Here is a 23,106-nt window from a genome sequence, read left to right on the forward strand (position 1 = left end):
CTGACTATGAACTCAAATCATTTTTTTTAAACATTTATGCAGCAAAGTCAAACCAATGCATTCTTATCTGACTTAAGATATTAAGCAAGTGCATCAGGCGGGCCCCAAATGTGAAGAGCAACAGCTTACAAGGCACATCTTAACTTCTTAACTGCTAGGACTCATGACCAGCTGGTGTAACATAGAAGGAACAACAATATTCACTGCATTTTCAGCTGTCTACTTGCAGCATTTTGTACAGGTTGAGACAAGTAATGTTACCCTATAAAAAGGAACTTTCAGTACTGGACTTTCACACTTCCTTGGTCTAGTCAGCAATAATAGTTGCTGAGAAGGAAGAATCTAGGATTGAGCATCAGTACATACAAGAAAAGGAGAATTATTTGTAGGGACTTAAAATCCAATTGAATGGAGATGAAAGAAACGATAAAAAAGGTTCCCGGATCAAATCTAAAATGGAGGGGAAACTAATGCAGAAAAAATGGAGGGGAAACTAATGCAGAAAGGAAGGCAGAAGCCTATAACCCCCTGTAAATCTGCAACAGTTAGCCAGCCAAAGCAACCATGTGCCACTTTCCCTTTGGATGGGGAGGGATTGAATTTTGTTGCTGGCTCTCAAGTTAAACAACTGACTCCTAGTATAACTTCATATAAGGGCTGACATGATAAACACTGTAATGATTCACTAAAAGAAGGCCCTAGAGCTATAGACTTGTTTAAGACACAAGGTGACCAGGCCCTAGAGCTATAGACTTGTTTAAGACACAAGGTGACCAGGCCCTAGAGCTATACACTTGTTTAAGACACCAAATGACCAGGCCTTAGAGCTATAGACTTGTTTACACTTGTTTAAGACACCAAATGACCAGGCCTTAGAGCTATAGACTTGTTTAAGACACCAGGTGACCAGGCCCTAGAGATATAGATGTGATTAAGACACCAGATGATCAGGCCCTAGAGCTATAGATGTGTTTAAGACACCAGATCACCAGGCCCTAGAGCTATAGACTTGTTTAAGACACTTGTTTAAGACACCAAATGACCAGGCCTTAGAGCTATAGCCTTGTTTAAGACACCAGATCACCAGGCCCTAGAGCTATAGACTCATTCCATCCAGTACAGCTCTTTTGATTGTGCACCTTTAACTCCTAGTGGGCGTGGCTTGAATCTTTAAAAAATAAAGTTATCACCTTACAATTCTAACAAATACTCATTGACATAGGTCAAATATCAATACAATTGTGTTTGCCATCATGTATGCTTCAAGATAAAATATTCTGATACCTCGTATAGGGCATGGTTTTGGAATTATTAATGCAAATATGAACAAGCAATATTTGACGCCTAGAGGAGCAATAGGAGGTAACTGCAGATGCACCTGGAGGCGTCACTCGGATGTAATGACACAGGTGACCAAGCCCTAGAGCTATAGACTTGTTTAAGATACAAAGTGACCAGGCCCTAGAGCTATAGACGTGTTTAAGACACCAGGTGACCAGGCCCTAGAGCTATGGACTTGTTCAAGACACAAGGTGATCAGGCCCTAGGACTATAGACTTAAGAAGCCAGATGACCAGGCCATAGAGCTATAGACTTAAGACACAAGGTGACCAGGCCCTAGAGCTAAAGACGTGCTTACGACACCAGGTGACCAGGCCCTAGAGCTATAGACGTGTTTTAGACACTAGGTGACCAGGCCCTAGAGCTATAGACATGTTTAATACACCAGATGACCAGGCCCTAGAGCTACAGACGTGTTTAAGAGACAAGGTGACCAGGCCCGAGAGCTATAGACTTATTTAAGACACCAGGTGACCAGGCCCTAGAGCTATAGACATGTTTAAGACACCATGTGACCAGGCCCTAGAGCTATAGACTTGTTTAAGACACAAGGTGACCGGGACCTAGAGCTATAGACTTGTTTAAGACACAAGGTGACCAGGCCCTAGAGCTAAGACACACGGTGACCAGGCCCTAGAGCTATAGACTTGTTTAAGACACACAATAACCAGGCTCTAGAGCTATAGACTTGTTTAAGACACAAGGTCACCAGGCCCTAGAGCTGTAGACTTGTATAAGACACCAAATGACCAGGCTGTAGAGCTATAGACATGTTTAAGACACCAGGTGACCAGGCCTTAGAGCTATAGACTTGTTTAAGACACAAGGTGACTGGGACCTAGAGCTATAGACTTGTTTAAGACACAAGGTGACCAGGCCCTAGAGCTATAGATGTGTTTAAGACACCAGGTGACCAGGGCCTAGAGCTATAGACTTGTTTAAGACACACAGTGACCAGGCCCTAGAGCTATAGACTTGTTTAGGACACCAGATGACCAGGTCCTAGAGATATAGACTTGTTTAAGACACACGGTAACCAGGCCCTAGAGCTATAGACTTGTTTAAGACACAAGGTGACCGGCACCTAGAGCTATAGACTTGTTTAAGACACAAGGTGACCAGGCCCTAAAGCTATAGATGTATTTAAGACACCAGGTGACCAGGGCCTAGAGCTATAGACTTGTTTAAGACACACAGGGACCAGGCCCTAGAGCTATAGACTAGTTTAGGACACCAGGTAACTAGGTCCTAGAGATATTGACTTGTTTAAGACACACGGTGACCAGGCCCTAGAGCTATAGACATGTTTAAGACACACAATAACCAGGCCCTAGAGCTATAGACTTGTTTAAGACACAAGGTGACCAGGCCCTAGAGCTATAGACTTGTATAAGACACCAGATTACCAGGCTGTAGAGCTATAGACATGTTTATGACACCAGATGACCAAACCCTAGAGCTATAGACTTGTTTAAGACTCCAGATGACCAGGCCCTAGAGATATAGACATGTTTAAGACACAAGGTGACCAGGCGCTAGAGCTATTGACATGTTTAAGACACCAGTTGACTAGGCCCTAGAGCTATAGACGTGTTTAAGACACAAGGTGACCAAGCCTTAGAGCTATAGACTTGTTTAAGACACAAGGTGACCAGGCCCTAGAGCTATAGACTTGTTTATGACACAAGGTGACCAGACCCTAGAGCTACAGATGTGTTTAAGACACAAGGTGACCAGGCTCTAGAGCTATAGACTTATTTAAGACACCAGGTGATCAGGCCCTAGAGCTATAGACGTGTTTAAGACACCAGATAACCAGGCCCTAGAGCTATAGACATGTTTAAGACACCAGGTGACCAGGCCATAGAGCTATAGATGTGTTTAAGACACCAGATGACCAGGCCGTAGAGCAATAGACTTGTTTAAGACACCAGGTGACCAGACCCTAGAGCTACAGATGTGTTTAAGACACAAGGTGACCAGGCCCTAGAGCTATAGACTTGTTTAAGACACCAGGTGACCAGGCCCTAGAGCTAGAGACTTGTTTAAGACACCAGGTGACCAGGCCCTAGAGCTTGACTGTTATTTGTTTCTCAGTTTGTTAAAAGATGTTGACATTTTCTTCTGAAAAATATTCTGAAATAGATTGTTAAAAGAGCACATAATATTCAGCATTTCCTTTCGCAATGGATCAAATGGGGGGAGGTATTGTTATGACTGTTAGTTGATGTCTTCACTTTTATGTTTTTTTATATGACATTTGTAGGTTCATAGGTGTTTACTAGCCTATCAACCACAAGGGCCTTTTTAAGTCTAGCCATGCATCCCAAATTTTTGACAAGTTCTGATACCCTTGATAAATGTAAGTAGGGGCTTGGGAGATTAAACATTTACAAGCTAGGACCTGGGAGATGAACCATTTACAGGATGCCTGTGCCCATTAGAGACATAGGTGCCATGCCAGGGATGAATTTCCTGTCCCTCATCCAATTGTCCAGGTTGTACTTGAATTGGGTTAGGGAGGAACTCTGCTTTACGTGGATGGGGAGACTGTTGCAGAGACAGAGTAATCTCTTTGCTATATATCTGTCTCTCCAGCAGGTCCTATTTATATCACAGGCAAGGTTTAAGTGTTTAGAACAGGCAATTCTGGTGCTGTTTGTTTTGTGAATGTGCAAGACTCCCATCAGAGTGGGGTCTGACAATGCATTGTATGCCAGGCATATATCTCTACTCAAAAGCCTGTAGGAGACAGAATACAGGAATAGTGCCTTGAGGTGGTTTGCATAGGACATTTTACTTAAGCCCTGTATTCTTTTATCTAAAGATTGTTGTCTGTGGTAAGGTCTAGTTCCAATATTTATTGCATTGTCTCTCTTTTTTCTCCTCCTCTTCTTCTTTTTTCCCCTTCTACCTCTTTGTCTCCTTTTCCTTGTTTTCTCCTTAATGTTGGTGGTGGGTATCATATCTGATTATGAAGTGAAATGTTTTATCTTAATAATAGTTTTACATAGTTCTAGACTTGATGGGTGCAGCCTCCTATTGGATAATCATTTTTTGGGAGGGACAAGTTTTCTGCAGAAGTTAATTGGACTTACTTGAATGTTAACGCTGAATTTAGCTTGAGATATTATTATGCTGTCTTCACTATGCAGGTTTAAGTTGACCATATGATTCCATTTCTAACAATGTACTGTGTTAAAGATATATATATATATATATATATATATATATATATATATATATATATATATATATATATATATATATATATATATATATATATATATATATATATATATATATATATATATATATATATATATATATATATATATATATATATATATATAGGGGTAGAGCCTGAATGGCTAACTGAAAGCAGTAGCATTTTAGAGCTCCATATAACTAGTTTAATAAGACAGGAAAAAATATTATTTTTTTCTTCAAAGTATAAAATCTTGTAGATAAAGGACTAATTTACATAATTAGAAACTTTGGTGAAGTTTTACAAATAATTTCCTGTCAAAAAGCTTAGAGATATATTCACTTGTTAAAATAAGCAACTCAAATAATTCTCAACAGGATGCTGCCTTAAAGAATGAACTACAACAAATGGCATCTACTCTACAGGAGTTGTCTTTGAAGATGGATGATTTTAAAGAGAACCTAGAAAATCTTAAAACAAGCAGTCAAAAACAGGCAGACACCCTCAAGGAAATGCTACAACAATACCAGACAAGGATAACAGGAATAGAGGTTTCTCTAAATGACTTAGAAAGTAGACTTAAGGAAGAGGAAACACAGAAAGAACTGCTTCTTAAACAAAACACTTGGTTAATAAAGTAGATGACTTGGAAAATAGGGAGAGGAGAAATAACATCAGGAGTTTCGGATTACCTGAAAACACAGAAGGTGAGGATATTATTTCCTTTTTTTCAAGCTGGATCCCTGACTTTTTAAATTTAAAAGAAGGACTTTCCTTTGGCATTGAAAGGGCACACAGAGCTCTTGGGAAACCTGCCACTAACTAAAACTCTCCTCCTAGATCAAAAATTATCAAATTTCTTTCATATATGGACAAGGAACTGATTTTAAGATCTGCTTGGAGGAAGGCACCTTTAAAATATAAACAAAGCCTGATAAGATTTGATAATGACTATAAAGTTTCTGAAACAAAATAACATCAAGGCACAACTTGCATATCCAGCTAAGATAAGAACACTGTATGCCAACGAGATGAGGACTTTTATTGACTTAGAGGAAGCTTCTTCATTTATTAAAACTAATAATGTGATTACTTTACCAGAAGATATGGATTGGATGTCACCTTCTCTCATGAGAACAAAAGAAACAAATGTCTGGACAGACGTCAAAAAGAAGAAGCAAAAGACTGATACTGTTACAGCCAAATCTGTCAAAGCATCTACTATGATATGAATTGTTTTAACATTACTTTAAAGGACCAATTTTACTGCTTGGAATTTAAAACAAAGGTAACTAACTACTGGAATCTTTATTTATATTTTTTGAAAATAGATGACACATTAGAGTTTTCACATTACCTCAGGTATGTAAAACAGGGTACATTTTTATCAAAGAAAGGAAGGTTATATAGCACATAAAATATTTATACTGTAAATCAACATACATAGTATATGTGTGTTTTCTCTTAATTTTCTCTTTTCTTTCTCTCTCTTCTTTCTTTTCTCATTATTTATTTTAACTGCATCTTGTCTTCCTTTCTAAATTCTCTCCTATTTACTATACTAATATAGTCTGTATATATATATTTATTATACAATGACCCCCCCCATTAATATTCCAAAATGTGCACACTGATTGGTCAGCGTGCACATTGTAAATCAGACTTATACTAATGTAAAAAGGTCTGGTCGCCCGGACTTTTTCCATTAGTATAAGTCTTTTTTTACAGCAACTGAGAACGCAAGATCTCCGTTGTTTTTTACACACTGTCTTGCTATGTTAAAGGAGTTTAACATAGTGAGACAGCTTTAAAAAAAGTTACGGAGATCTTGCTTTCTCCGTTGCTTTTTTTAAAGCTGTCTCACTATGTTAAATGGGATTAACATAGCAAGAAAGCTTTAAAAAAGCAACAGAGATTCTCCATTGCTTTTTTTTTAAAGCTGTCTTGCTATGTTAAACTCCTTTAACATAGCGAGACACTTTGTAAAAAGCAACGGAGATCTTGCTTTCTCCTTTGCTTTGCCCACAGCTCTGATGTACTGTGTAAGCATAGCAGAAGGGCAGCAAGGAGGCATTATACAATGCCATTATTTAAGAAAAGTAAATTTTTTTTTCCTTAAATAATGTCATTGTATAATAGCAATAATCCACTTCTGGGTGTGGGTAATGCTGGATTTACCCATGGTTGTCTTTGTTTGGCCACTTGGGCTTCGCTTTCATGACCAAACCACACCAACCGTGGGTAAATCCAGTATTACCAACACCCAGACGTGGGTTATTGCTATAATAACTCACAATCTATACATAGATAAATAATAGTCTAAAATAATCTAGTTTTAAGGTAGACTAATTGAAATAGTGAACTTAATTAATTGTTATTACAATATTAGATTAATGATAGTTGCTGTTATACTTATTGGGATTGGGGAGATGTTTGTGATTAACTCTGAAATGTTCCATTCATGTGCATATGTCCTTTGAATTATTTCCTGTTAGTATTAACAAATACATAAAAAAGGAGGAAAAATGTACTTGTTGGTTAGGAGAAGTGAAGCTTTCTTCACATTCTATCCGTGTTGCCATAGCAACAGTAAACAATTGCTGCAGTTTCTAAGGACACTGTGAACCTGCAAAGTGCATTTAGCCTCACAGATAACAAATAATAAGAAAAAGTAATGTTGTTTAGTTATTAAAATGAAAAACAACTTACGCAAGGTAAAATAAATACATAATAGGACTATTTGTAAATATGTTATGATTTATCCTCATAGGATTGCATATTCCTGGAAAGACAACTGAAATGTTCCCAAACTACATGTGCACTTAAATGTAGCTGCTTGATTAAAAAGTATTACTCGGTTTAACATGTTGATTTCACAAGCTGTCTGCACTGTAAAAGTTAAATTTTATATGTTACGTAAAATTGTCAGTCTCTAGTGCACATGAAAAGATACATATTACTTTTTGTAACGTTACCTTTGCAGTTACCTCACACTCTGTACAAACTCACTTGCTAACTGATAGCTATTCATTTAAAATATCAATTTAAATATTAAATGTGCCCTTGAATTGCTATTGACATTTTGACAAAATATAATCTGAACTGTAAAATGAATGACTTGAAAGAAGTGAAGTAATGTATAGATTTCAAAGACAGTTCTTGACACTACAGTAAAAGTAAAAATATATATTCACAAGGAAGTATTGAAATGTTTTAGTCTTCCAGTTAAAATAGCTTACTGTCAACATTTTGCGATATGAGAAAGTTTGAAGAGCTAGGAAATTACTGTTATTTGTCTTTATAATGATTATTAGACAGATGTTAGACTCTGCTTAGTTTAATGAATTGTGACACATGTTTATGAGGAAAAGTGGACTCAATTACTCACAATGGACTACACATTCCTGAAAACTCAACTGAAATGTCCTCAAATTACTTGTGAATTTAAATGAAACTACCTGATTAATAAGCATAACTTACTTTAATAACCTGAATCCATAAACTATCTGCTCTATATATGCTACATTATATATGTCACTTGCATAGGACAGGCTCCAGAGCACACGAAAAAATACATATTATTTTTACAACATGCTATATCTGCACTAATCATACATTCTAAACTAACTCAATTGGCAACTGACAAGTTTTTTATTTGAAACATCAGTCTAAATATTAATTGTGCCCTTGAAATGTTGCTGATTTGGCAAAACAAAGCTTGAATTGAAAAGGGAATGATTTGAAGAAGTGAAGTATTGTACAGATTTCAAAAACAGCTACTGACACTACAATATAAGTAGAAATGTACACATGCAAGAAAAATTTGAAATACTTTATACTTTTAGTTAAAATAACTTATTGTTAAACTTTTTGCTTTATCAGAAAATTTAAAGAGCTAGGAAATTATTTCTAATTTGTCTTTATAATGTTTACTAAAGTGATGTTAGTCACTGACTTGTTTAACGGATTGCGAGTCATGTATAAGATGGACTACTGAATGTTATTTCTGTTTACCTATGTTTGCTGAATTTCTTTTATTAGTACTGATTTAAAACAAGGGAAAGAAATGGAAGGAAAATCTCTGGTTTTGGTCAAGGGAGGAGAGGCTTAAGAGTATTCTAACTGACCCAAGAACTCTCTAAGATGCTCTAAATACTATTTGATTAATACTTACCTAAGGTAAGTCTTGATTACCATATAGGTACCTTCACATTCATTCTAGACCTGATGTGATTACCCATACTAGAAGCAGGAGGTGCCCTATGCAGGATGGGAATTGTCAAGGTGATCATAGTTCATTCTTAGACTCTGCTTTGTAAATCTATAAATATGTAAAAGCACTGCACACTGGAATGTAGGGCACCTCTACTCAGAGTCAGGATATCACTGATAAGCCATGTCTTTTCATAAGTGTAAGTTGAAGTTGGTGAGCTGAAGATTAGGAAAGTAAAGGAAGACAGTACACCTACAGTAAATTCATATTTCATTGGTAATTACTCATTGTCTCCTGTAGAGTCCTTTTAGTCAAATTATGTTAGTAATAATCTATTTGTTGTTGGCTTATTTAGTGTATGCTCCTCTGTTGCATTTAATTTATCCAAAATGACATATCTGACATATTTGGGATCTCTTAAGGGTAACTAAATACCGGATATTTTCTAATCAACTTAATAATTGTTTACACTACTAACATTCCATCCTGATATATAAAATACTATAGAACAATAATAGAATAATATAGAATTTCATATATCTTTTAGAAAATTCTCCATATAATAATTTAACATATGGAGCTCAGTTGATATTGTTGGTTAAAGGTATGAGTGATAATGCAATAGATCTATCTTTATCTATTGAATTATGAATGACTTTCATTCCATGTTTAATGGGAAATTCATATTTACTTGTATTTGATACTTTAGAATTAATGTTTTATAGAAGTACTTTTTTAAAGCCTGACCAGAATTTTACCCTACTTGTATTTAAAGAAGAAAGAACATTAAATTACACTCCCAAGTTTACACACATAAAAATAACATTCAATGTTATCAGAAAATATGGTATAACTACTATAATCAAAATAAAAAAAAGAAGCAAAACGTTTCTTCCAATGATAACTTGAAATGGATTTAACATTCTTATCATTAAATACTAATGGCTTAAATAATGCAAATAAAAGGTGAAACTTACTAAAATATTTAAATCTAATTAAGGCACAAGTAGTATTTCTCCAGGAAATGCATTTTAAGACTAATGATAGCTTTATTTGGAATACTAAGGACTATATAGTCTTAGCTCAATCCTCCTATAGAACAAAGACAAAAGGAGTATCAATTCTCTGGAAGAAAAACATAATCACTCCAAAAGTTATTCATAAATATGAAGACAAAGAAGGTCTACTAGCATTTGTTATAATTAAATTTAATAACAGAATATGGACCTTAGCTAATCTATATTGGTTCCCAGGAATTGGAGCAGGAATGGTTAAACAACACCTAGATTTTATTTCCAACAATTATAAAGGAAATCTTATACTGGGAGGAGACTTTAATTGTAGCGCAGAAGCTTCTGAAACCACCAAGAAGTCTTTTTGCATAGCAACTATTTCAAAATCCTTAAAAAGATGGATTGATTCATTTCATTTAACAGACACTTTTAAATTAAAAGATGATAAATCCTTATTATTTTCCCATAAAGAACATAGATTTGGAACACAAACCAGAATAGACAAATTATTCGTAGTTCAGGATTTACAAACAAAAATCCTCAACTTCTCAATAGTTCCATGCCCCTTCTCTGATCATGACTCTCTGATATTGAGGCTTCAAATAGAGTTTAAACCTTTAATCCTCTCAACTAGAATTCCATCATATATCACGAAAATTAAAGAATTCAGACCCTGGATGTTGACAGAACTACAATTATTTCTTGAAATTAATAATACAACAGAAATCAGTAGAGTCATGGTTTGGGACTCATTAAAAGAGTATTTATTTGGTAAGACCCTTAGCTGGTACAAAAACAAATTCAGAGAGTGGGAATCTGAATCATTAGACTTGCAAGCCAGACTCTTGACAGCAAAATCTAAAAAAAAATCAGAATTGTCCAGAAGTCAAAAAAGAAATAGATGAATTAAATAAAAATATAATGAAATTCTAACACACAAAACTTGTTTAGCCTTGGAAAAATTAAAAATAAACTCATTAGCCACCTCCCCCAGATATCTACATAACGTATCTACAAGAATTAAAATACAATCTAAAGCAAATAACATTAGTAGTGTTGTTGTTGTTGTGTCTTTCGCCTTTTCCTGGTTAGGGGTCGCCACAGCGGAACTCCGGTCCGCTAATGATTGGTAGTTGATTTTTATGTGCCGAGTTACCAGCCCTGATGCACAACCTTCAATTAAGGTACACCCATTCACGCATGTCTCCATGCAGAAGACGCTCTAGCTGAGAATCGAACCGGACAGCGTCTTACTGTGTATATATCATGAAAAGAAAGGGAAAAAAGTATCAGATATGGGTGACATGCTTGAAGCATTTTGGTTCCATTATATGGAACACTTCAAAAAAGAAGATTTTGATACCAACCAAATAAACTTAGATACAAATCTTATCAATATAAAAAAATCCCGAAAACTTAAAACTAGACCTACAAAAACCTATATCCTACAAAGAAATTGTTGACAAGATAAAGGAAAGTAAATCTAAGAAATCTCCAGGGATAGATGGTATAATTACAGAAATTTACAAACTCTTCCCTTCAACAGTAATCTCCCTTTTTCATAAAACTTTGCTAGAAGTCCAGTCAGAAGCAAAAATACCACCCTCATAGAAATATTCTCTCATAACACCAAATCTAAAAGATAATAAACCATCAGACCTTTGCACCTCATACAAACCTATATCATTACTGAATAATGATTACAAAATATTCATGGCAGTCCTAGCTAACAGAATGAAAATCCCACTTTCAAAGACAATTAATAATGATGAAACTGTATTTTTATATAACAGGCACACACATGATAATATTAAAAGGATACTTACTCTTATAGATTATGAGAATAAAGAAGATAGAGAAACACTTGTAATCAGATTAGACATAGAAAAAGCCTTTGATTCCCCCAACTGGGAATATCTATTTAAAACTTTAGCATTATTTGAATTTCCTCCTCCCTTCATCTTATTACTAAAAAACGTATATATTAATAACTTATCCTACATTAAATTAGGTCCTTTCACTTCAGAATATGTCCATATAATGAAAGGTACTAAACTAAAAACATATATATTAATAACTTAGCCTACACTAAATTAGGACCTTTCACTTCAGAATCTTTCAATACAATGAAAGGTACTAAACAAGGATGCCCCCTTTGTCCTATTTTATTTGCTTTGGCTGTACAAATACTTGCAGAAATAATATGCAATAATCCAAGAAAAAAAGGAATAAACATCTATGACCGGTACATATCTAAAATAATGCTTTTTGCTGATGATATTTTATTAACCCTATCAAATTCCAGAGAATCATTAGGAGAGCTAGAAGTAATGGGAACATTTTATAAGATTTCAGGTCTACACTTTAATAAATCAAAATCAAAATTTATATTTTTAAATAAGAAAAAAGAACTACAAGTTACATATAAATCCATCATAGGAAAACAAGAACTTACTCTAAATTATTTAGGAATAATGTTATGCAAAAATATAAATGAAACAAAATTAATAAATTATAAAAACATTATTGAAACAATAAAAATATATATAGAAAAGTGGAACAAAATTATATTAGCTTTTGAAGACAGATTGCAATTAATAAAAATGGTCTTATTGCCAAAAATACTATATGTAGCATTAGCAATACAGTTAATTCCTGAAATATGCATTCTTGAAGAAATAAACTCATGTTTAATAAACTTTTTATAGTATCCCAAAAAGTATAGAGTAGCTCTAACTCATCACATTAGACCCTGGAAACAAGGAGGATTGAACTTCCCAGAAATAGAAACACATATAAAAGCATCTGTGCTTAAAACTACAATAGACTGGATAAACCTACAATATTTTGCCAACTGGAAAGAATTAACAACGGCTATATTAACAAATGAATTTAATCTGTTAAAAAATGTTTAATGTTAGACAAATCAAACAAACCCTGGTACATGCTATGCATAAATATACAATATAATATAACAAAACCTTCTAAAACAACACTGATTAATCATTACATTAATTCCTTTAGGAAACTTATCAATGCAAACATAGATCTAAAACTTTGGTTTGACCTTTTAACCCCATTTACCATCACTAGGAACTTTCCTCATAAAATATATAGGGAAACAATAACCTCCTGGGGACAAAATGGATTCTTATGCTGGTTTCAATGTGTAAATGAATTAAATGTTTTAGATATACATATGATAAAAACTGCTTACAATATTCCAACACAGGACTGGTTAACCTTACAAAGCATTCTAATGTACACACACGATTTATGCAGATTAATTAATAATTCCTCATTTAAAGATATTCTAGTTTCTGTATGTATTTATGTATAATAGTTGTGAAAAGAAAAATTCCATTTCAAATCTATATAAATAGTTAATAACATATAAAACAATTCCCAAACCACCATACTGGCAGTTCTTATCAAAAGGTCAGGCATTGCAGTTAACAGAAGAAATTAAAACTTACATCTTACTATCAGTTAATTACACCTCTAACACACAGTACTGGAAAATATTTAACTGGAAATACTTACATAGAGCATTTTTAACACCAGATAGAATTAAAAAGATCAGTAGTACTACAAATGGGTTTTTGCTGAAGGTGTGAAAAGTCAAATAAAGTAGACTGGATTCATATTTTTATGGATGTAATAAAATTAAATCATATTGGAATGGAAACAATCATTTTTATAAGCTTTGTTTAATGAATCCTTTACCTTAACTAAAGTATTGATTATACTAAATGTAAATGAAGGTCCTTACCTGAATAAGACAAATATTATATAAATGTTATTGTAATTGAAAATAAAAAAATATTTGAGGAAAAAAATAAAATATTTGAACTTGGAAAAAAAAAAATATATATATATATATATATATATATATATATATATATATATATATATATATATAAGTACTTAGCTCTTAGCTCTCATATCTTGCCAATATCACCATGTTATTGAGTGTACATTGTTTAAACCTAACTTTGCAGTCTTTTCTGTATAACAGACTGGATTGGGTACTAATTTTGCTTTAGAGCTTAGTAGTTCTGATATTTCACTAGTATGCACAGGATTTCTGTGGGGAGATAGTGAGTTTTCTTTTTACTGTCCAAGGTATGGGGTGGATGGATATGGATTATACACCCAAGCTTGTATCTTTTCTCCTAACAGCCTTACTGCCAGGTATAGGTGCTTTTACTGCAGCACCCAAGAAATATGTAATTTCCAGCCCAGAGGGGGTTTCTGGGAACTCATCTCATGTTAGGGAATGTAACCCAGAAAAATAAAGTAGATGATGGATACAGTAAGAGTGGATCCTAATGAAGGTTTTCTCAGAACATAGGTGGTAGATGCTCTCTGCTTATTAGGCTAGAATCCTCCAAAAGGTTAAAAGGAAAAGGTGCAATTTGGCTACCAACTATAGACAAAATGCAAGATTCAAGATGCTGTCGAATGTAAATCTTGGTCATTTTCTGTTGTAGTGCTGATGATAAACCTGTAGGAGGAATGGTGTGGTGGGGAGTTCCTCTTAACCTTCCATAAATCATTGGATACTCATACTTTCCATCTGAGAAGGAGCTGGAAATGAAGCTGGTTGATCTGGGATGAGACAGATAATAAAGAAGAATGGGTGACTAAGAACATTTCTGCTCCCAGTCCAGATAAGTAAGAGTATTTTACAGAATTTCTGGACATTTAGTAGACATCAGTTAGCCACCATAAGTTTAATTTATTAGCAAGTGAAGTCAGTGTTAGAGCATTTAGATAGATTGTACCAGTGGAGAAAATACCATCAGCATTATCAACAGGTCTTGGGATTTTGTATGTGTAAAGAGGGATGGCTGGATATTTGCAGATAATTCCATCCAACAGCTCTTGCTCATGCTTTCTCTTGGGATTTAACATATCCAGGAAGTTGGCTTGATGTCATTTGGGTACCAATTTATACAAAGGGTAGAGTTCATTCCCATAATATACTTGCGATCAATCTCTGTGATTATGCTCTGGTAACTCTGATGGCAGGTACATAGTCAAAGAGCCAAGAGTGGAGAACTGGCAATGGGAATATTTTGACTGAGCTTCACATGGAGATAAGGAATTGCTGAAACCGATCAATAGTGATGTCCTCCAGTGGAATACGTACACGGATACTGTATTAAATACAGTATGGTGGGAGGGCTGTAAGGCAGCTATAACAAGGGAGCTCATGGATATGGTGTGGACTAGAAGGTGTGAGAGGACTGAAATTCTGAACATGAAATTACAAAAAATGGGATCTGTTCAGCAAAGACTAATAAGTGAAGTGGAGAGTAACTCCCTGAAAGATCTTGAAATGGCACTTACCATAGAAGTTAATATACTTGAGACTTCCAAGGTAATAGCTGAGTTTCTTTGAAGGGTGCAGTTCTGATGACTGAAAACAGAAAGTGACCTGAAATGCCTGGCCTGTTTATTTGGCTCAGGTCTTCAGTTCTAATTATCATAAACCACTTGTGAGTTCATACCGCAATCAAGCAGCTATAACTATTATCCCTAAGCTGAAGAAAGGAATTAGTAAATAGGGGGACTTCATGACTTATTTCCCTTCATCAGTGTAGAACATTTTCTCTGAAGTGTTGGCCTCTAGGATGAAAACCATAGCTGAATAGTTGATTCCCAAGAGGCAAAATGGATTTGTTAAGGGGAAGGTTACTGATAATTGGTGGGAATTGACCATCTTTCTATACTGTTATGGGGGTTCTTCTATTAAAGCTGGTATTGTGTTTTTTTGACATTAGAAAGGCATTCCATACAGTAGAGTGGGGTTTCCTTTTCAGGTTCTTCAGCATAGGAACTGTGGCTCTGTCTTTCAGAACAGGTTTAAGAAGCTGTACTCTTCCACTTCTTTTAGGGTATTAGTCAATGAAAGTTTGCCAGAGTCAGGGGCAAGTGAGAGAGGCACCAGCAAGGTTGCCCACTCTTGCCTATTCTCTCTTTTAGTAATGGAGGAGTGTAGCATTTCAGGTGAGGCAGGTGCTTGTAGCTCAGACAGGTAGAAATGGCTCATACCATGCATTCCTTTTGTTTGCGGAAGACAGAGTATTGTTGAACACTAATTTACCAAGGATCCCAGAAGAAGTTTTGAATATTTTCCATTCTTTTTCAGAAACTTCTGGCCTCAAATGTAACCTTTCTCAATCTGTAATTAGGAAATGTGAAGATTCAGACTATAATCTATATGGTTCTCTTTACCAGTAGTAAAGGATGCCACTTATTTAGGATTAAAATTGTAGCCTTCGCTCCATGATATAGTGGAGGTCACTCTCATAGCTTTAGTAGACAACGTGCAAAATTTGCTTCCTAGACTAGCTAATGTTTATTTAGTTACTGGAACGATTATGGGGATTCAACCAGTGATACTACCAAACATTTTATATTTAATTAGGAATATCTTCCTTTCATTAAACACCCTCTCCTGGAGTTTATTCAGACTAGCTTAAATCAAACCATATTGAAATAGAAGGGAAAGGAATTTCAGCATTCCTTAGCTCACCCCAGGTGTTATGGAGGAATGGGGATTCTTCATATTCCTATCTATAGCTTAGCTTTCCACCTTATTTGCAGAAGGGAGAGGAGGATAGTTGTGAGGAAGTTAAGGCCGACATTCTATATCAGAACATGTATGGACTCCCCCAGGAGTGGCTGAAGTGCTCTATACTGATAGCCTACTAATTAGTGGTTCAACATTAGGAAAGGGGTCAATGGATGTTATTTGCCACCACCATGAAGTAATTAATAGTATAAAGAGTGAGCCCAGAGTTATCTGGATGTCCAAGGGAATAGTTAGGTGGTGACAAGTTTAAGTTCTCCTATCTTCACTAATGCTTTAAAAGTTTTGAAAATGTTGCTGATGGAGTTCTACCTACCTAAGCAACAGTGTTCATATATTGCCAAGTAAAGCATTTTTGGTTTAAAAGCATTGGGCAATCTGGAAGTGCATTACCTTGGGACAGATGTATGGGAAAAATAGGTAGAGTGGGGTGACTTTATAAAGACCTACATGTCATCAAAGCTAATGCTGTAAAACGAGTGGCTCAAAATAGATGGAGGATCCAGGAAAATGTACATATTTCAGGTGCTCAATGTAACAGGCATTGTTAGCTCTTAACAAGCTCAAAAGATGGCCTAAGTACTACAATTAAAAGTTAAGACTTCTCTGTAGATGGCATCTTACTCCAAGCAGATGAAGGGGATCAGACTTGTTTGTGCCTGGTATCTGCTGGAGATGTGATCTAGGTAACGCAGACAATCAACAAATGCTCCACTGTTGAGCAAAAGTTAGGGTATATATATTTTTTTCTTGCAAATTGAATAGGGTTTTTGGAATAACCTCCTCACTAGGGTGGAGATTTTGGATATCTGGTGTCAGACCAATGGTTAAAGCAGACGTCTTTCCACATTTGGAAGTATATTGGGCCCTGGTGTGTGTACTATTAACTTTGTACAAAGCAGTGGAAGATGAGAGAGACACCCTTAACACTGGTTGTGGAGAATCATCTGTGCCAACATCTAAACAACATTATTTACTTGTTTAAAACTGCGAGAGTAATGGACAATCTCTCCCAGTCATGGACACATCTAATAGGACATTACAAATGTCAATCATAAAGTCATCAGCCTGATTTTTATATTTTGTACATCATATGTTGGTATTAAGAGTATTAATTCTTTTGTTGCTGGGTCTGTAAATATCGTGTATGTTTTGCTTATGCATGTTGTTGTGCTTCCGTTTAGTTTCTGTCGATGTTTTCCTCGCTTTATCGCTGCTACCATTGTTATTTCTTTTTATTATTTCTTTTGTATATGCAAATAAAATCGGGGTAAAAAAGGGGACAAACAAAGAAAATCAGGTGCCATAGGAAAGGATTCTATTTGGGAAGGAAATGGGAATTATGCAGGCAAATGCAGTACATAAAGGAAGAACCCTATGCTATGAAGTACCTGCTGACATTTTGAGAACTGGAATTGTGATCCTCAGACTAAGAGAACAACCACAAGCAATGGGAAAATATATATATTAAGTGCAAAGTTGTCATATCTCACATTATTTCCTTATTCTGAAATACAGTGATCTAGGAATTAATATATATAAGTAGAAGTACAATCCCCCACACTGGGGACCAAAACTTTTTGCAACCTGTAAGAGTGAGCATCTGTATTTACTGTTTTTCTGTATGAATCCCAACTTATTTTTCAAACTGGCAGGACTTGTACTGTTGTGCATTGCATTTCTCATTGGCAGAACAGTTTGGGTGCTTAGGATATTGGCATCAGATGAGAGAGAGATCTACAGAAAGAGACCTGAATGTAAAAGATGTTGATTATTTAGAAGCAACACTATGTTACATACCCAAGGTAAAAGTGACCAGCTATGTAGAATATGTACTTTATTATGCTTTAGAGATACAAAGTAGCACTTTTTTAGGGGGGAGCATTCTATTATGCATGAAAGCTACTACTTAAATTTAGTAAATATAAGTACACTGCTATTTAGTAACAGTGGAGTGTCTAAACATGAGTACGGTTATGTTAATCCACATGCTATATGTTGTCCGTTCTGTGTACAGCCTGTTTTAGTGAGTAATGCTTCAGGATAAACATGAGTAAGGTTATGTTATGCCACATGCTATATGTTGTCCGTTCTGTGTACATCCCCTTTTAGTGAGTAATGCTTCAGGATGCTTTCACTGTTCATGACTACCCTACCCTGGTAAAGAAATTAAAATAAATGAGGGAGGTTGTTCCATGTCATCAGAAGTGAGTGACCCCGAACTGTGTGTCATAGCTTGTCAGCAAGTTGCATAACTATCAGCTAGCAGGATACTGTGGAGTTTAATAGCCTGTTGGATATGTGAAGTATTTGCAAGTTCTCTTGGTCAGGGAAAAGACATAAATTAATAATTTGTAGGCAAAAATTATCTGAATGTATTCCAATTCATGCTCAAGTTTCATCAATCATAATGCTTTAAGGACAGTGCACTAGTGGTGGCCTGGAAACAACTGTGTATCCATTTCTAACTTGCTACAGGTATATTTTGAGAGAGTGCAAAACACTTCTGCACTGTAGTAGAAGGCAGATACTGAAGTGTATGGAAATGATTCTTTGCTTTGAGTCAAATGATGTTTATCCTGAACAGTGCACTGCACTTTTGGTGAACCCGTTTTATAACTCAGTGGTGACTTGTACGTGTTTAATATTTATTTATTTATTGACATTTGATTTGAATTTGATGACTTGTAAGTGTTTATTTATTGACATTTGTTTTAAATTGTTTAGATTTGAGGATTATTTTAAGGGAACATCTGAAGCACGCATCATTAATAAGTAGACTGGATCTGACAGCTGCTTATCAAAATACATAGCATTTATTTTATTTCATTAACTATTTAATATTAGTCTTCTATCATTCAGGCAATGTATTAAGTTACTGAAGCCCACCTGAAGGTTTTGAGTAAGATAACTTGTGTTGTCTGAATTACACAGCAGTGCCAAATCACCAGAATGTTGGATAAGAGTTGCATCTCCTGTGTGCCAATGCACCAATGCATCTTATCTGTGAACACAGAAAGCAGACTGAAGTCACAACATAAAACTATGTAACAACTCCCTGAATTGACTGAGTAGAGCTATGTGCAATCTTTTTGCCATGTAATACCCTCAGTTTGACTGGTGAGGTGGTTTCAGATCAAGAGCTGAAAATCTAAGTCCAGGACCTCTTCCTTTAGATGATATATAAGTAGGTATGATCCATAGCATCAGATACCTTACTGTCCTTTGCATATATCACTGACACATACTGCCATTAGTCTGAGGATTTGCAGAGATATAACCTGTGTTCAGAGTAAGACCCTTTTTAATACAATAGCCCTACTTAAAGCTATATCATATTTTAGATATTACATCCATTTGGAAAACAAGTTAGTTGTTTCTTTACTAAAGATTCAAGTACTTTAGTCAAAGGGCTAAATATGCTGACTAATGTACAGGTCCTCAAGTTTTGCGTGCTCACTTCCTTTTGGAACTGGAATTCTTGTCCTGGATTTCCATACCAAGGATATGTTGCCTTTTATAAGGCACCATTTGGTGGTGTAGTTAGTAGTAGAGCTATAAAAGACCTAAGCTGAGATTCCCAAACATTGCTTACACAACCTCCAAAACGTCAATTACGCAGCCTCCAAAACGTCACTTACACAGCCTCCAAAACATCACTTACACGGCCACTGAATGGCCAATTGTTGTAGTCAAAATTCCGAGCTGCGGCTGAATGATAATAATGTAATAGGATGCAATTAGCACAACAACAAGTAATTAATTAAGGGATCTGCTGGCAGAACTGCTCTGACCATGAGTAGAGGAGTATACAGCAGTGATGGTTGTGTGATCCACAAATCACATTACCATGCATGTAGCATACCTGTACTATGTGAAGTCAGATGTACATAGTCTTATCTCTATGAGAACTGCTGGAAGCCATAATAAGAGCTTGCAAGCAAAGTCCGTACAAATTTATTTCATAAAAATGATGAGGAAATGGGTGTAGAGGACACTTAGAAAAGGAGGAAGAACAAGCAGGGGACACAGAGAAGGACAAGGGGAAGATAGAGGACACTTAGAAAGGGATGAAGAACAAGCAGGGGACACAGAGAAGGACAAGGGGAAGATAGAGGACACTTAGAAAGGGAGGAAGAACAAGCAGGGGACACAGAGAAGGACAAGGGAAAGATAGAGGACACTTAGAAAGGGAGGAAGAACAAGCAGGGGACACAGAGAAGGACAAGGGGAAGATAGAGGACACGTAGAAAGGGAGGAAGAACAAGCAGGGGACACAGAGAAGGACAAGGGGAAGAAAAAAATGAAATGGGATAGAAATTATATACTTTTTGTGGTCAGGTGCCTATGTTTTTTTTTACAAAAGATAGAGAGTGAAGAAGTTAAAGTAAAGGTGTTGCAGGAAAGAGGGTATAGCGATGGTAGCTATACATCTCAAATGTCTAGAGTTTTCCAGAATGCCCTGATTTTTGCCTCACATGTTTTTGTCTGTTCCTCATACAATTTGTGTTTTTTTCTGACAGATTGGGATCCCTAAATAATGACAGACATTTCTGGTTTAGACTTCATATCCTTTACCAAATGCAAGCTAGTACCAATCCTATTATTCTAGCAACTTTCTAAATTTAATAAGCAATAGTTAAATTCTGTCCCTGATTTTAACCTCTGTCCTCCCATTACTTTTTGGCATCATCCAGAATTAAGGTTCTAGAAAGTTGAGCAGTATGACAGTAGGTGGTAGCAGACAAAAAAACACAGAACACAAAGACCAGCAGGGGAGCTGCTGACAAAAAAGGGCAGCAAACACAAGTGAGTGGCACAGACAGACACACAGTGGACAACTGATGGTAAAAAGAATTGGACTACAAACATGGAACAGGAAGTGAAACATAAGGAATAAGAACACCATGATTGGGAGAGGATGGGATGATGTCTCACTTTAATATTGCCCTGAGCGGCAGCCAACCAGAAGTCATTCACATCTGTGACAACCCTTCCTACTGGGTCCTGCCTCTTTTGGTACACTGGCCAGGATCAGGCAGGAGTACAAGTCTACTAGTCACATAAGGATGTTCTCCAGGTGGTCAGTGCCAGTCAACCACCACTGTAACCACCTCTTCCAGCTCCTGTCAGGTAACATACTGGAACATGCCAGCTATATCCCCAGAGAACACAATGAGGTGATCTGTCACCTAGGGCTAACCACAGAATCACCCAGGTTAAACTCCACAGCATGACCTTTATCACCCAGTGGGGAGCAGGCCTAGAGGCAGCTGGAGACCCAGCAGGAGATGGCGTGGTAGGTCAAAGGTTTGGTGACCACTGGCACACCACAGTCACAGCTGTGGATGATAAAGCAATAAGTAATAACGTATGTGGAGATAAGTCAAACAACAACATAACATAAAAATAAAGGAAGCATAGTGAGAAAGAGAGACAGACAACAGGAGAAACATTAACAAGTCTGTGCATGACTATCAGACATAATAGTACCTGGATAAATACAAAAAATAATTGTGTAGAGTGCAATGGTAATTTCGATGATATTGTTGTCCAGACAAAAAAATAGGGTAAGGCAGAACTGTTGGCAGGAGGTCACAAAGGCCATGAGGACCTGGAGCTTACCCAGGTCCCCTGTGTGTATAAGGGAGTATGATGTAGGTGGTATAAAGCTGGACAGCAGAGGCTATAGACGATGTTGTGGGATGCACTAATGTTACATGCTATGACCAAAGCATTAGACAGGGCATGGTGGACAAGGACAAGTATACACATGCTGTTGCACAACAGAGTGACCATTCCAGTGGGAATTAGTAGAACCATCATAACCAGGAGTCTCTACATGGGGAGTGACCATTCCAGTGGGAATTAGTAGAACCATCATAACCAGGAGTCTCTACATGGGGAGTGACCATTCCAGTGGGAATTAGTAGAACCATCGTAACCAGGAGTCTCTACATGGGGAGTGACCATTCCAGTGGGAATTAGTAGAACCATCATAACCAGGAGTCTCTACATGGGGAGTGACCATTCCAGTGGGAATTAGTAGAACCATCATAACCAGGAGTCTCTACATGGGGAGTGACCATTCCAGTGGGAATTAGTAGAACCATCGTAACCAGGAGTCTCTACATGGGGAGTGACCATTCCAGTGGGAATTAGTAGAACCATCGTAACCAGGAGTCTCTACATGGGGAGTGACCATTCCAGTGGGAATTAGTAGAACCATCATAACCAGGAGTCTCTACATGGGGAGTGACCATTCCAGTGGGAATTAGTAGAACCATCATAACCAGGAGTCTCTACATGGGGAGTGACCATTCCAGTGGGAATTAGTAGAACCATCATAACCAGGAGTCTCTACATGGGGAGTGACCATTCCAGTGGGAATTAGTAGACCCATCATAACCAGGAGTCTCTACATGGGGAGTGACCATTCCAGTGGGAATTAGTAGACCCATCATAACCAGGAGTCTCTACATGGGGAGTGACCATTCCAGTGGGAATTAGTAGAACCATCATAACCAGGAGTCTCTACATGGGCATCAATCATTACTTGGTAGCCAAGTAGTGATATGCATATCAGTTACTAGTTCAAGTTAGTGGAAGGGAAAAATTATTGAGTCCTGGATATGTATGGATTGTGTAAGTGTCTCTGTCATGTGACTGAGTAAAAGCTGACAAATATGAACAGTGCACACTGTGGGAATAGCATATCTGACCAGTGTGT

The sequence above is a fragment of the Protopterus annectens genome, chromosome 5.part0 (assembly GCF_019279795.1).
Source record: "Protopterus annectens isolate FY-2018-M chromosome 5.part0, PAN1.0, whole genome shotgun sequence".
Taxonomy (NCBI): domain Eukaryota; kingdom Metazoa; phylum Chordata; order Ceratodontiformes; family Protopteridae; genus Protopterus; species Protopterus annectens.